A 16,096-nucleotide genomic window follows, 5' to 3' on the forward strand; every position below is an offset into this window, starting at 1 on the left:
AAATAAGGCTAAAATGTGTACTTTCAAAAAGATCACTTTGGCTTCAGTATGGACAATATACGGAAAGAGGTAAAAATGATGATGAAATCAGCCAAGAGTCCAGGTCTGTGGTCCAGGAAAGATGATGGAAATAGCAGCTAACAATGCTGGGTGCATATAGACACATACTACGTAACAGGCACCATTTTAGGCACTTTACATGAATTCATCTTTTTTTCCAATCCTCATCTGAGGATAAATTTCTATTGACTTTAGAGAGAGAGAGAGACATTGATGTGAGAGAGAGGCACTGCCTCTCGTGTTCACACCCTCACCGGGGATCAAACCCACAACGCAGGCATGTGCCCTGACCGGAGATCGAACCCACAACCTTTCGGTGTATGTGACGATGCTCCGAACAACTGAGCCACCCCTACAGGGCCATGAATTAATTTTTATGACAACTCTGCTACAGATATTTTCCCCATGATAAAAATAAAAAATGTAATTTAAGGGAATTACTGATTCATGCCCTCACCTTCACATTCTCACTTTCTTCATAATCAGGACCTCGTAAACACCTTTAATTCACTTACCCTCCCCAACCCTTCTTCATATTCAACTAGTAAAACTTCACTCCTTGGTCACCCAAACTGACAACCTCTCCAGGCCTACACCAAAACCGCTAAGTTATACACGAAGTTGTGTCTCTGAAGAAAATACAACTGCCTTGACTGGATATTTTTCTTTTTTTTATAAGAGTTTATTTCAGCCAAACTGATGACATACGCCGGGGAGCAAGATTTCAAATGCTCTTCATTGAGCCCCAGCTGGGGTGGCTCAGTTGGCTGGGCATCGTCCTGCAAACCAAAAGGTCACTGGTTTGATTCCCAGTCAGAGCACATGCCTGGGCTGCAGGTTCGGTCCCCTGGGGCACGCATAGAAGGCAACAGATTGATGCTTCTCTCTCAAATAGATGTTTCTTGCCCTCTCTTTCTTCCTCCCTTCTCCTCTAAAATAAATAAAATATTTTTTAAAAATGTTCTTCATTGACTAGTATTTTCAATTTACCACCACAAATTTCAGACAGGTCCCTCGATGCTGCCAGCAATCCTGCTACATTTCCCCTTGTCGGTTCACTCTCCCACTGTCCAAAATGACTCTCTCACATCTTTCTCTCAATAAACCTCCAGTCCTTATCACTTAATAACTTGTCACCAAGAAGCAACATTCACACCACCGACTTCCTAACTCCAAATTCAACAATGTAACGGCATTCTGCTTTTCCTACTGTTAGAATGAAGTCTTTCTTGGCATGTAAAGCACAACCTTTCTTATCTCAAATGGATCCAATTCCCTCTTATCTTCATACGCAGTTACCCCCGCTCTCCCTTACATCACCATTTTTCTCTCTTTAGACTCATGCCCATCAGGACACAAATATCCCACTTGAACTGTGGCTCACAAACCAGCACTGGCTCACACGCCATCAGAAGTACAGAAATTGAGATGAAGCACTTAGACATTTTTGTAGCAAGATGACATTGTTAGAACATCCAAGCAGATGAACAGTGAACCCATAAAACATGGTCTACACCAGCAAGGGTGTTGATAAACTCACACAGTGAGTCACACAGAAGAGTTAGCCACATACAGATCAGACGCAGCAGTGCCACACGTAGGTCCCAGACAGATTAGGAAAAAACCGGTCCTGCATCACAGGCAGCGTGAGAACCCACCCTCTAGAACAGTGCTTCTCAAACTCGAATGTGCATACCAATCAGCTGGGGACCTCATTAACATGCAGGTTCTGATTCAGCAGGTTTGGGGTGGGACCTGAGAGTCTGCATTTCGAAAAAAAACCCAGTTGATTCAGAGGCCACAGCTGAGAATCAACATTGTAGAATTTCCCATCTTACAAAAAAAGGCGGGGGGGGGGGCAAAAAGAATAAACTTACTCTTTTTTTTTTTTTTTAAAGATTTTATTTATTTATTTTTAGAGAGGGAAGGGAGGGAGATAGAGAGAGAGAGACATCAATGTGCGGTTGCTGGGGGTTCTGGCCTGCAACCCAGGCATGTACCCTGGCTGGGAATCGAACCTGGGACACTTTGGTTCCCAGCCCGCGCTCAATCCACTGAGCTACGCCAGCCAGGGCAGAATAAGCTTACTCTTGATCTCATGTCTCCTTCCAGCTACTCCGGCCCTGATGTCTCTGCTTCTCTTTACAGCAAAACCCCCTGAAGAAGTTGCCCACACCCGCCATGTTTTTACCTCGCGCTCCCTCAGTTCAGTCCAGTCAGGCTTCTGCCCTCGACACTCCACTGAAACTGCTCATCGGAGTTTCCAATGTTGCCAAATTCCGTGGGGACTCCTTTGACCTCTAAAGGGAGGCGTAGTTATTTCCACCCCTGGGAAGAAGTTACTTTCCATTTGGTGGCCTCCAGAGAACTTCCCTTTTTCTCTGTCCTGCTCTCCCCTCCCCCCATCTCTGCCCGCTGCCCGGGCGGCACACGTGGTCTCGGAAACCAGGGAATCTGGGTTCTCACTGTAATTCAGGAACGTATCAGTGTAGGTGATTAAACATCACAATCTCAGTTTCTTCGAGTGTATTTAGAAATTATAATATCCAAACTTCATGGGGCCGATATAAGGATTATATGAAAACATACATTAAGTGCCTGAGCACGTAAGGCCTGGCATGAAATATATTCTATAAATGTTAACTCAGTTTTCTTCTCGTCACCCTTCTGATTAAGCCTTACATTCCCTGCACATTTTCATTCTGTTTCACTTCCCCCATCTAAGTACCAGGAAGCCCTTGAGAAAGAAATCTTGAGAAATTAACTTGCCCAGTTTCAGCAGAAATAGTTAAAAAAAAAAAAACCCACTAAGAGAAATGGGTGGGTGGGCCGGTGGTGCCAGAGGTGTACCCCGGCAGCATCTGAAAAGGCGGGGCGGATACCCGAGTCCGGAAAAATGGTCAGGCCCCCTGTCGGGTTCTCCATGCCTCCCCCCATTCGCGTCCGTCCTGTGGCTGTGGCTTTATCTCTTTATCTCATTCTTTGAGTAAGTCATGCTTAACAACAAGTCTCCAGTCAATGTCTTCGGTAGTAAAAACAAAACAACATTCGCACTCACACACGTACTGGGCAGTACAAAGGGCAATGGAACCCTGAGTCCCAGTCTTGTCTCTCCAAGTTACTGGTTCTGTGGCCCTTGTAAAACTACTGCAACTCTGAGAAGTTTCCTCGTTTGGGAGGCAGGAATGACAGTATGTCTTGGCTATAATATCGTAGAGAACAAATGGAATAATGTAGGTGAAAGTACTTTGTACACCAAAAACATGATGAATGTTATGTTATAGGTACACACACAGTCCACCTCTGGCCAGTTCAGGCACAAGTTTTACTGAGAAGAGTCCTCAGTTCTGGGTACTCTACTCCATGCTCCGAGGCAACCTGTTTCCAGCTCAAGTCCTCCCGTCCCTGGAGCTGAAAATTTTGTATTCTTTCTCATTTCACTTGATTCCCTTTCCTTTTTATTTTAAAGATTTTATTTATTTATTTTTAGAAAGAAGGGAAGGGAGGGAGAAAGAGAGGGAAGGAAACACCAATGTGTGGTTGCCTCTCGTGCGCCCCCAACCGGGGACCTGGCCTGCAACCCAGGCACGGTCCGCACCCCACCTGACATGGAGATTTGTTCACAGCAAGTCCTCATAGAGTATTGGTTACATTGACTTGATGCTAATTTCTAATTTTTGCACTTACTGTCCATACCACATGGTCTAGAGCAGGGGTGTCAAGCTCATTTTCACCGGGGGCCTTCAAAGGGCCAAAGTAATTTTAGGACTGTATAAATGCAACTACTCCTTAACTGTTAGGGAGATGAAATTACATTCAGCCCTTTGAAGGCAACCGTGAGGCTGATGTGACTCCGGTGAAAATGAGTTTGACACCCCTGGTCTATGATGTTCTACAAGAAAGGAACTTCAACAGGGAAAAAGTCATATCTTCCTGCCAAAGTCTGATTTTTAGGTTTAAGAATCAACCTTCGGCGCGACTGGTGTGGCTCAGTTGGTGGGAGCATCATCCCATAACGAAAGGGCTGTGGGACTCGGTCCCCAGTCAGGGTACATACCTAGGCTGCGGGTCCAATCCTGGGTCCAGGTGTATATGACCCCCAGTTTGGGCACATATGGGAGGCAATCAATCAATGTTTCTCTCTCACATTGATGTTTCTCTCTCTCCTCTACCTGCTTTCTTCACTCTAAAAAGCAATGAAAAAACTGTCCTCAGGTGAGGATTTTAAAAACTATTTAAAAAAAAATAAGAATCAAACTTTGAAGTTCCTACTAAACAAGATTTGCACAATAAAGTGAAACGGACAAATACAAACTTAGTAACTATTCCCATACTCTTCCTTGGGGTATACAGCCATTACTACTGCCATATCCTCCTCCTACTATACAGGATGTCCACAATCTGCCCTGGCTGGTGTGGCTCAGTGGACTGAGTGCCAGCCTGCGATCCAAAAGGTCGCCAGTTCGATGCCCAGTCAGGGCACATGCCTGGGTTGTGGGCCAGGTTCCCAGTAGGGGGAACGTGAGAGGCAACCACACACTGATGTTTCTCTCCCTCTCTTTCTCCCTCCCTTCCCCTCTCTCTAAAAAATAAATATATTTTTTTAAAAAGTCCATGATCTAATCTGACCTGATAGCTTCAATCACCCTCAAATTATTTATAATTCTATTGCCTACTCCCCTTCACCCTCTCTTTAAGAATATTCCTGAGATATACAGTCTGGGAGTTTTAAACTCTGACTATATATTAGAAAAACCTCAGGAGCTTTCATAAATATCACTACTGTCAGACAACTAACCCAGTTTCTACAATGAGTCAAACACACCTAGCACAACCACAAAACCGGTTATCGGCATCTACCCAAAGCTGAACATATGACTCAGCAACCCTCTTCTCCCCAGAGATGAGTGTGTACGTCCACCAAAAGACTTCTACGTGACTAAGAATGTACAGGGGAGCTTTGTCACAGCGCCTAACTGTCCCAACTGTCCATCAACAGTGAGTAAATAATTATGGTACATCCAAACAATGACATATTACATCCTCCTGCACACAGTATGAATGAATATCCAGATATGGTGATGAGCAAAACACTCCAGACCCAAAGGAGTGCATGCTACTCTATCTGATTCTATTTATATGAAATTCAAGAACAGGTAAACTAATCACTGGAGGTAGAAGTCAGAATAAGTGGTGACTTGAGCAGCCAGTACTGATGAGGAAGTAGCATGAGGGAGGCTTCTGGAGTTCTGGACATGTTCTTGATCTCGTGCCTCTTTCTTTCTTTCTTTCTTTCTTTCTTTCTTTTCTTTCTTTCTTTCTTTCTTTTCTTTCTTTCTTTCTTTCTTTCTTTCTCTCTTTTTTCTTTTTCTTTCTCTCTTTCTCCTTCCTTCCTTTCTTTCTCTCTTTCTCTTTCTCTCCACCCCCCCCTTTATTTTTAGAGAGAGGGAAAGGAAAGGAGAACAAGAGGGAGAGAAACACCAGTCAGTTGACTCTTGGGGACCAAACCCACAACCTCGGCATGTATCCTGACCTGAAATCAAACTGGTGACCTTTCACTTTGCAGGACAACACGTAGCCAGCTGAGCCACACTGGTCAAGGGCTCATGCATATTGTGAGTAATCTTCACATGGCTGTATATACAAAAATTCACTGAGCATCTCCTGAAAATTGTGTGTATAATGTATAAACATATATGGAAGAAAAAAATCAGAATCTTAGGTATCCTTATTTTATAAAAGCACTATAAACAATTCTATTGTACAACCAATGCTAAGAACCATTCTTCTACCTCAACAAGTACAATCTTAAGACTCCCAGGTCGTCCTACTTCCCTTCTATTGCAATAGTAACTGTGAGACAAAGTAATAAGAACAGAAGCTTGAAAAGGTGGTGGAGCAGGGAGACAGGCACCTCTGAAATGAGTTAGGATCCCGGGTGAAGGAGGAAAGTCAAGGTTGATGCTGACAAAGCAGCTGAAGGAGACACAGTGGGGCACTGTGACAACCCAGACTTCAGTTCTAGCTTCACCACTGACCAGCTGTGGTCCTGATGTCAGGCAAACTCTTCACTTCTCCAGGCCCCGAAGCTGGTAAACTAGATCTCTCAGCATGTCAACAAAGTCTGGAGAGGAAGTTGATAGGATTCAAGTAAGAACAGGTCCTTTCGAAAGACTCTAGGTTTACCTCTAGCACAGCACTTATCATTCCGTGTCATAATTACCTACTTGTTTATCTCTCCCCTCGAACCTTGAGCTCTTAAAAGGCCAGGATTACGTATCTCATCCGTGAATCCAAGCACATGCACAGAAGGTGGCACATAGCAATACACAGTTTAGCAAATGTTCAGCGGCTAAACAGCTGAAAATTATGAATGCCTCATGTATGTCCTTATAAGTATAAATATATAGATCTATGAGAAAGAATAATTCATCTCCCACATGTACACCCCTTACAAATAACAGTGAATATTATTATTTTCCTTATTAACACCAACTAAAGGAAGTCAAAGTTCTAGGACACCCAGAATCATCAGAAGGCTCCTCAGAAATGTCCTCCCAGAGGCCTCAACAGTCCCTAAATAATATACCTCCTAGTAATAATAACCTCTGCTTCCGTATTATTATTTTATAATACAGAGTGCTTTCACCACCATAATCTCAATCCATCCTCACAACTCCATGCGAACGTATTATCAAATCCATTTTATATGTGGAGAAACAGAGGTTCACACTTTAAATAATGTGCTGACCTAAGAAAGGAGGGCTTTCATGTGTAGCCTCGTTCTTCAGTGCCCAGGACGAGAAACGTGAACATCACCGCCCCACTCCCCTGGCCTTGCCAAATGAGAAGGACCAGTCACTGGCTGCTTTGCTTTAGAGCTGACTACCCATTCAGTTTTCCCTGTTCTCAGCCCAGGTTATTCAAGCAAAAAATAAGGCCAGTGCAAGGAGAAAAATTCCAACACTTCGAACAGCCACACTCAAAGCTGCTGGCTAATGCCTTTGTGTATTAAAGCTAAAGAAATAAAAGCAAAACTTGCTCCAGCAAAGAGCTATAAACCTTCTGTCCAAGTAGCACTCGGGTAATTAGTTATGTACAGCTGACTTAGTTTGCACTTGGTTTTTTTTTTCTTCAATAATTTGTACTGTCTCTTGTTTTCCCCACACCATTGCAAATGCTGCAAAGGTCACATCTTAGGAAGGTCTATCTCCCTTACATGAGCCTATAGCACCCAAACCAGGATTGACCACTAAACATGTTTTACTAACCTAGTAATTTATATAAACTGACTTTCCCAAAATTAAAAATGATAATACTTTAAGTAATCAACAAGTCGGCATTCTTCGACAGAATTAACACATATAAAATCCAGAGCCTCTAAGAAACAAATACCAAAGGACACCCAGCACCTGCCATAACGCCAGGCACACATTTGGGTGGGCCACTCAATAAAGGTGTGCTGAATGAACGGTAACCGAGAGCTTAAGATCCGACAAAAATCACTTAAGGCAGAGTAAACTAACTGAGAAGCAAGAGATAGGTAGGGAATGACAAGTGAATTGGAAAAACGGACAATCAGATTCTAAGGCAGTTCCACCCAAAGTACTGCCCGGTGTCCCAAAGGGAACACTGAATTTAAGCGCTGCAATGCACCTACCCCAGAGACCTACAGCCCAAGAGCAGGCACTAAGGCAAGGATCTATCGCACAGGTCCTCTCTCCTCCATGAGCATCTCAAGCAGCAGCAGCTCACCCCTTTTATTCCGCACTACCAAGCCATGCCCTGAGAGGCCCCGCCACAGGACTGCAGGAGTTAAGGCAGGCAGTAAGTACTAAAAGTTAGGAGGAAATCAGCGTGCCACCTGACACTTTTCTGGCACAAGCCTAAACCGATTAGTTTAGGTTACAAACATAACTGCAAGATTCCACTGCACTGATGAAACTACTCTTTCTGTACAAACTAAAAATAACCTATTTATCTAATCAAGAGCGTTCCTCAAATATTTTTGTTCTGTCAGCAACCCAGAGTTCCATTTCCTCAAATTCTTATCTAGAGTGTTTTACTAGATCCAAGTCTCCCCAGGCCCCCGGAGCTTCCCCACTCCTCACCCGAATCCTGCAGGCATAGCAAGAGACCTAAACCCCTTCCCTAACTGCAGCTTGCAAAGCTGCCTTTCCAATAACAAACATGTACAAAGCTCTGTGGCTCTTGCCTTGCATGGAACCACAACTGGAAGATGGACTGAGCTGCCGCAAAGAATAACGAAAAGCGAAGAAAAAATGAAGGACAAGTCAGGGCATGATCAGGAAGTCAGCTAAATGCTTTTCATTCAGGCAGGAATGGAAGGAACCCCACCCACTTCGAAGAAAAGAGCCTATGGGTGAACTGTTTCCAGTAGGGACAGAGCCAGATTGTACTTTACCACCTTACAATATAGCCAGCAACTCTGCTCAGGGGACAGACTCATAATCAAAGAGCTGTGAACACCCTACAAGAATCATCGGTCTATTCTAGGGTGGAAGTGACAACTTCAACGGAAACAAACCCTTCTAGTCATGAAGAGCTGAGAGGGGCTCAAATCATAAGAGCAGGTTCCGAGGAAGCTGGAAATCCTGTCCTCAGTAGCTCTCCCTGCTCTCACGCCCTGGGGTAAGCAGCACTCCTTTTCCCAAAGGTGGAAACTAACTACGGACTTTGAGCTTCTTTACAGCCCCTTATTCTTTGGAATAGCATCAGGGGAATCCACAATAGGGTGCCACCCTATATCCGCAACTTACAACCTTTTTCATCACATGGCACACATAAACTACTTACTACAGTTCTGTGGCACACCATAAAATACAGATCTTTGCCCATAAAACAAACAAAAAAATAGGTCTAATTTTGATTCATACGTAACGAATGGCTATTGATGTGTGTGGCTGTTGTCATTGTTTCTTATCTGACAATCTAATAGAAAAGAGGTCAGTGCCCCCTATGAAATAGGTATTGCATGTTTTAAAAATTCTTGTAGCACACCAGTTGAAAACTGTGCCCTATACAGATCTAACAAAGCATTTGCTATTCTACAACGGTTACTTGGGATACACATTACTGTACTTCCCACAACCTTCTGGTCTTCTACCACTCTTACTTTTTACCTTTTACTGTCTAAGACAAAAATAAAAACTGGCTTATTTATAAAATCCATACTCTCAGAAACGTTCCTCCTGGGGGGAAAAAGTAGCCTGGGACCACCCAAGGTGCATTGTGGTAAAAGTTCCAATGCAGAATCGATTCGGTGTGTCAGAGCAAACTGCGGGCGGTGGCCAGTCCAGGATGCATGAATCCAAACAGCATCAGAGCTGGAGGGATCCTTGGGGACTGACTACCCAGTCCAGCCTTTCATTCTAAAGGCAGCCGAAATAAGGCCCAAGGAGAAGAAATGGAGGTTTGGAGCAAGGCTGGACCTAGGAGTCCAAACTCTCAACTCAAGCCTCTAATGCCACACCATCCCCCTCCCTAGTCTAAGTTACCTGAGCAAAGCGGCCAAGGAAAGGGAGGGAGAAGAAAGTAAACACAGGGTGGGCAAAAGTAGGTTTACAGTTGGGAGTCAGCAAAACCGTTTTTTCTTGTAGTATTTGTTAATTATATTATCTTCCATACAAACAACTGTAAACCAACCTCTGCCCCACCCCATATATGGTACCAAGAAAAGAGGCCAATGCCTTGTGAACTCTCCTCCTCTGCCGCTCTGCAGTGTGACTCAGAGGCGTTACTGCTCCCCCACAGGCCTTTGTTTCAAGAGTTTTTAATCTTAATTTTTACATAACTCTTTACTAAAAGCAAGGTATAAATTGCCACTCACACCCTAATATGGCCTCCCAATCACTGAAAAGACAAAATCAAAAATAGCTAACAGGATGGAATGGCTGTAAGAAACCCTCGAACAGAAAAGATAACATCCTCTGGGAGAAAGGGACACATTTTTAAACGATTACTCAACTGCACGGCCCCACTGAAGGAAACCGCAGTACCAGGCTTCTTCATAGTCTCGTATCAAGGCCTCGAAGAAAACGTCAATTCTGTGAATTGTGGTTTAATTAACAGTAAAATAAAAAGTATAGCCTTTCAATCATTCTAAGGCCCTTTCAAGTTCTAAAAGGCTCAACCTCTTTCCAAGAAAGGAAGACAGTACCCAAGCAGTACCCAAAAAGCCAAGGTATAAAAGTCTTAAGTAAGTTTGGCCACTGGCCGGGAGATGGGTCCTGGCAGAGAGGCCAGAAGGCTTACTAGTCTTCCCAGAACCTGACAACGACCAGTGGTACCAGGCTTCTTTTTTCCCCCAGGAGGAATGTTTCTGAGAGTATGGACTTTATAAATAAGCCAGTTTTTACTTTTGTCTTAAAGAGACAGTAATTTTAGTGGTGCCACTAAAATTAAACACAGGGAAAACAGTGCACACTTTCTCCAACAGTGTTGGAGAACACTGAAATGTTGATGGTAACACCTTTAAGGATCTGGTTTGATCATCTACAGATGATTTAAATTTGCTATTGCTGATTGCTTCCATCCCCTCCCTGAATCAAATTAGTATTTATTCATTGTCTAGTACTAAATATATTAAATACCTTCTTAATATCCTCATCCTCTGTTTTCCCTTTCATTTAGCATTCTGCATATTACAGATTTAAAGACCTATGAAAAAATAAAAAATCTTAAAACACAATAACTAGAATTTTCAACTAATAGAAAACAAAAAACGATTGCACGTAAGCAAGCTCTTTTCTAAAACATATCAGTCTACACTACGTAGCCAATTCGGCATTCTCCTCCAGAGGCCGCTCCTTCCCAGGGGTGTGGCTGATGGTGAAAAGGTAAAACAATGTAAGCAAAGAGGACAAAAGTTTCATTTTCTGCTGTCTCATAGATACATCTTAATATGGAGGCTACAGGATATCAGAAATTAAAGCCAAAAATTAAACCAAGCAAAAAGATATGCAAGCTACAATGCAAATTATGAAAAGCAATGAATCTTAAATAAGCAAGTACCTGCCTGCCCATCCACTAAGCCTGGGATAGATACGATGTCTATCAACAAGATTACAAACAGTAATTTTCAAACCTCAGTATGGATATAGAATAACTTGTTAAAATTCCAGATTGCCAGATACCATCCTCAAATGTGTGGAGCTGATAGATTTGCATTTATATTCTGGTAGAAATAGTCCGAAGACTACACTACTGTTAAAAATGCTGTGACGGGGGACAACTGTTAGGTCTCCTGGATACCTGGAGTGGTGTAACCTCCAGCGTACGTTCGAAAGATGGCATGCAGGCTGATTTTCAACTGCACCAGACCCACTGTGCCCACAGCAGACACCTGAGAATTAACGGGGCCTAATTTCAATCACTGAACAAGGCAAACCTCCCTTCCACCTCTGAAAGCGACTTCTGAGGTCAGTGCTACCTCCACTCCTCCAAAGACCCTTCCAGGGGTTACTAAACCACATCGTCTGGGCTCCTTCTCTTAGAAGGTCACTCACTGGCTTTATTCTGGGCTCTGTTCATTTGCTGCTTCTCAGAGAAGTCTTCGGTGTCGTCCTATCTAAAAGTGAGATCCTATCTAAAAATAAGCACACCCCTTCTCTAGCTTGCTGCTTGCTTCTCCTGTTTTATTTCTCCCAGGGCATGAGTGAGTACTCCCTAAGAGTCATGGTATTTTATGTTTATTTACACTTTCCCTCACTGGAACGTAAACCCTACAGTATTAGAAAAAAGGCTTTCCCATCATTGCCACTGTATTCCTAGCATCAGAACAGTACACAGCATGCAGTGGTGCCTGATAAATGTTTACAGATGAATAAAGCACTATTTCAGAAAACAAAATAAGTTCCTTGATCCAATTCGGTTCATCTGCCACACTCACTGTCACCGAATGTTTCACCCTGGGTGGCAATTCCTTCTTCTGACGGCTACATCGTGCAGGAAACTCAATCTAGGTGCCAGTGCGCAGCGGCACCCTGCCACCTGACTTTCACTAGTCTGTGGTAACTCAAGGTTTTTCCTCCCCACTGAACTGCAACAGAGGTTAAAGGTCCATCCTACAGATGTTTCCAAATGACATGTACTTTACAGGAATGACTTGGCTTCTACTGTGCGAGGAGTCGGGTGCAATGCTGGCAAACACCGGTGTGAGAGCTGCAGGTTTCAACAAAAGCAGACACAGCATGCTGGCAGCTGGTACCACTGCACTCTTCTGCATCAGGTCAGCCAGACACGTTGTCGGTGCTCAGCTGCGTCCCGCCACACACATCTGCCTATTTACTTGCTTATGCACAATAATATCTCATAAAGCACATATTATGCCTTATACACATCACCCCAATCCTCAAAATACTCCTTCCTACAAAATAGGTATCATTATCACCGTTTTATAGATGAGGAATTTGAAGCTCCAAGAAGTTGAAAACATTGGGTTGGCCAAAAGTTCATTATGGTTTTTTCCATACGACGGCTCTAGTAGTGCTTAGTGTCTTTAACTTCTTTCGAAACAATTTTGTTAGATTATATTATGACAGCTGTCATATCAGGGTGCATTTAAAAACAAACATTGCAATTTGTAAATTTTTGTCCAGCCATTTTAATATTGAAGGTCGAAGAAAATACACAACATTTTCAGTATACTATGCTTTTTTATTTCAAAAAAGGTAAAAATACAACTGGAACGCAAAAAAAAGATGTATGCAGTGTATGGAGAAGATGCTGTGACTGATCAAATGTGTCAAAAGTGATTCGTGAAGTTTCCTGGTACTATTGACATTTGGCCAAGTAATTAATTCTTTGCTGTGGGGCTGTCTCAGGCATTGGAAGATGTTTACCAGTACCTCGGGCCTCTACCCACTAGAAGCCAACAGCAGGACAGAGCCAACATATTCAAAATACTCAAATCAATAAAGTTATTGGTGAAAAAAATGTCTTTTATTCTATGGCAAAATCTAAATGGACTTTTTGGCCAATCCTATAATTTGTAACTAATAAATAAGTAGCAGACTGGGATTCAAATTCAGGAGTACTTGAGTTTAATTCTTGCCTTTTTCACTGTAACACTTTTATTTCTAAGACCCCCCCCCATCTCCTACCCTCTGTGCTGCAACTGCCACACAGAAGACATCTGATGTTTGCTGATTCCATGAGAACTAAACAGGATATTTTAATTCAAACTCAAGAATCTGCCTAGGATCAAATTCCTCAGTCCACCTTTAGTTCTAAAAACAAAAACTCAGCCCTGTCTAGCGTGGCTCAGTGGGTTGAGCGCCAGCCTACAGACAAAAAGGGCTGCCCGTTCGATTCCCAATCAGGGCACATGCCTGGGTTGCCAGCCAGGTCCCCAGTGAGGGGAGCACAAGAGGCAACCACACACTGATGTCTCTCTCTCCTTTACCCTCTGTCTAAAAATAAATAAATAAAATCTGAAAAAAAAATTTTTTAATCAAGCCCTGACTGGTATGGCTCAGCTGATTGGCTGTCATCCCACAAAGCAAAAGGTCGGTTTGATTCCCAGTCAGGGCTTGTGCCTGGGTTGCGGGCCAGGTCCCCAGTTGGGGGTGTGTGAGAGGCAACCAATAGATGCATCTCTCCAGCATCAATGTTTATCTCCCTCTCTTATGCCCTCTCTAAAAATAAATTTTAAAAAATATATATTTTTAGCCCTGGCTGGCGTAGCTCAGTGGATTGAGCGCGGGCTGGGAACCAAAGTGTCCCAGGTTCGATTCCCAGCCAGGGTACATTCCTGGGTTGCAGGCCATAACCCCCAGCAACCACACATTGATCAATCTCTCTCTCTCTCTCTCTCTCTCTCTCTCTCTCTTTCTCTCTCCCACTCCCTCCCTTCCCTCCCTAAAAATAAATAAATATTTTTAAAAATTAAAAAAATATATATATATTTTTAAAAGACTATATATAGCATTGATGCTAACTAATGCCATAAAGTGCATTGTATGAATAAGATTGGTCAGGAATGATAAAATCTCTTTAAAGCCAGTAGGGTTTGGGTAGGTGAGAAATAGTGAGTGAGTAAATGACTTAAGAGTTAGCTAGTTAGTTAAGGAGCTATTGGGATTGTGTGTATGTATATGTGGTTGTTTTTTAAATAATGATCGAGATAAGAAAATCCCATCATTAGTGTCACCATTATTTTTAGCCCTCAAAAATAAATGAGCATTGTCCTATCAAAATCCAGATTATAAAGATGACGAGATTTGGAATTTTGCAACATATTTTAACATCAGCAGAGCTTTCTTTCTTATAGTTCCAACATTTCCCCTAAACCATGAAAATCCTCCAACCACTCATCATCTACTAAACATACAAATCCCACCCCATCAAATACTAAGGAAGTAAGATCACTTAAAAAATTTTTTTCCGTGGTTCACTCCTTTTCTGCATTTATTGCTATGCCTGTATACAAACCATGTACCAGAATCACAATTCAATTTTACATCTGCAGGTGATATAGGCTTGTATTCTTTTCAAAGAATACAAGTGTATACAGTAGACAATGAATATTAGTTGAATATACAGACTTAGAATACAAGTGACCAACATACAAATAAGATTTATGAGAAGTACCAACTGCAACTACAGACTAAAGTCTAAATTCCTTAGCCTGTCACTCAAGGCCCTGGCATACTGACGATTGATTATCTTTCTTCCTTTTCTGGGCAAAATGATCTACTCATTATTTCCTGCGTACAAACTCCTTCATGGTACACCTTTGCCCTGCTATATCAAATTGTTTTATTTTCATCTATGTCTGTCTAAAATTATTCTGTTGATCGTTTTACTGCTTGCCTCTCCCAACTGGTACAGCGGCTCCTTGAAGGCAAGGGTTTCGTCATCTCGTTCACCATGTATCCCAGTGCCTATAACACTACCTGGCAAGCAGAAGAGAGTCAATAAATATTAACAACGGGAAGAAAAGGATGAGTTTGTTTGCTCTCAGCTAACACTAGAGTTCTCTTCAAGAGAATAAATATTGTTTTCTCCTTCTTCGTCTGCCACATCATCTAAAGAGTAACTGCACTAGAATAATTTAATAACTGTTCAATTATGGTCTTTTCTGGCAACATACTTTCAGTTACATCTTTAATTAAGCAAAAAATATTTTTTTAAGATTTTACTTATTTATTTTTAGAGAGAGGGTAAGGGAAGGAGACAGAGAGGGAGAGAAACTTCCTTGCGTGAGAGCGATACAGTTGCCTCTCACACGCCCTGCACGGGGGAACTAGCCCACAACCCAGGCCCGTGCCCTGATCGGGACTCGAACCAGTGACCTCTCTGTTTGCAAGCTGGCATTTAATCCACTGAGCCACATCAGCCAGGGCTAAGTAAAAAATATTTTTTAAGGAACTAATATGATTCAGGTACTAGGCTAAATATCATTCTAATTTCTTACTTTTCAATTTGTCATGTTCACCACTGACATTCTGAAAGGTCCAACACTTGATCATAAACTAAAGAAACCCTGAGCCGCTGACCAAAGTGGCTCAGTTTGTTGGGTGTCATCCCACAAAGTGAAGGGTCGCCAAATCGATTTCTGGCCAGAGCACATGCCTGGGTTGCAGGTTCAGTCCCCACTCAGGCACGTATGAGAGGTAACCAGTCGATGTTTCTCTCTTGCATTGATGTTTCTCTCCCTCTCTTTCTCCCTCCCTTCCTCTCTCTCTAAAAATAAATAAATAAAATATTTAAAAATAAAAATAAAAGAAGTAGAAGAAAAAGCCCTGAAACCCCTTCCCCCCCAGTCAGATGGCCTCATTTTATTGACCTTATAAAATGGAACTGAACGCAGTTACCTGCAGGGCAACCACACAAACTTAGTGGTTATTTTTCATGTCAGAGACCGCACAGAGCACCTCACTGTTTAATTATACAGGGTGGGGTGAAAGTAGGTTTGCAGTTGTTTGTATGGCAAATAATATGATAATTGATAAATAATACAAGAATAAACTGTTTTGTGTATACAAAACTGTAAACCTACTTTTGCCTCATT

The 16,096-nt window shown here is 42.5% G+C and overlaps 1 protein-coding gene across 10 annotated transcripts in view; it reads right to left on the reverse strand.

Moving 5' to 3' along the window:
- LUZP1 (leucine zipper protein 1) overlaps positions 1-16,096 on the reverse strand; it is an 87,702-nt gene that overhangs the window by 39,021 nt on the left and 32,585 nt on the right. For 3 of the 10 annotated variants that reach the window (XM_045858495.1, XM_045858487.1, XM_045858493.1), the window contains exon 2: positions 4,118-4,246. The exons of 3 other annotated variants lie outside the window; for them this stretch is intronic. The gene's annotated coding sequence lies outside the window, so the exon portion shown is untranslated. 4 more of the 10 variants (XM_045858491.1, XM_045858490.1, XM_045858489.1 and 1 more) reach the window with 3 other exon arrangements.

Source organism: Phyllostomus hastatus, unplaced genomic scaffold (genome assembly GCF_019186645.2).
Source record: "Phyllostomus hastatus isolate PE091 unplaced genomic scaffold, TTU_PhHast_1.1 phas_scaffold_182, whole genome shotgun sequence".
NCBI classification, from domain to species: domain Eukaryota; kingdom Metazoa; phylum Chordata; class Mammalia; order Chiroptera; family Phyllostomidae; genus Phyllostomus; species Phyllostomus hastatus.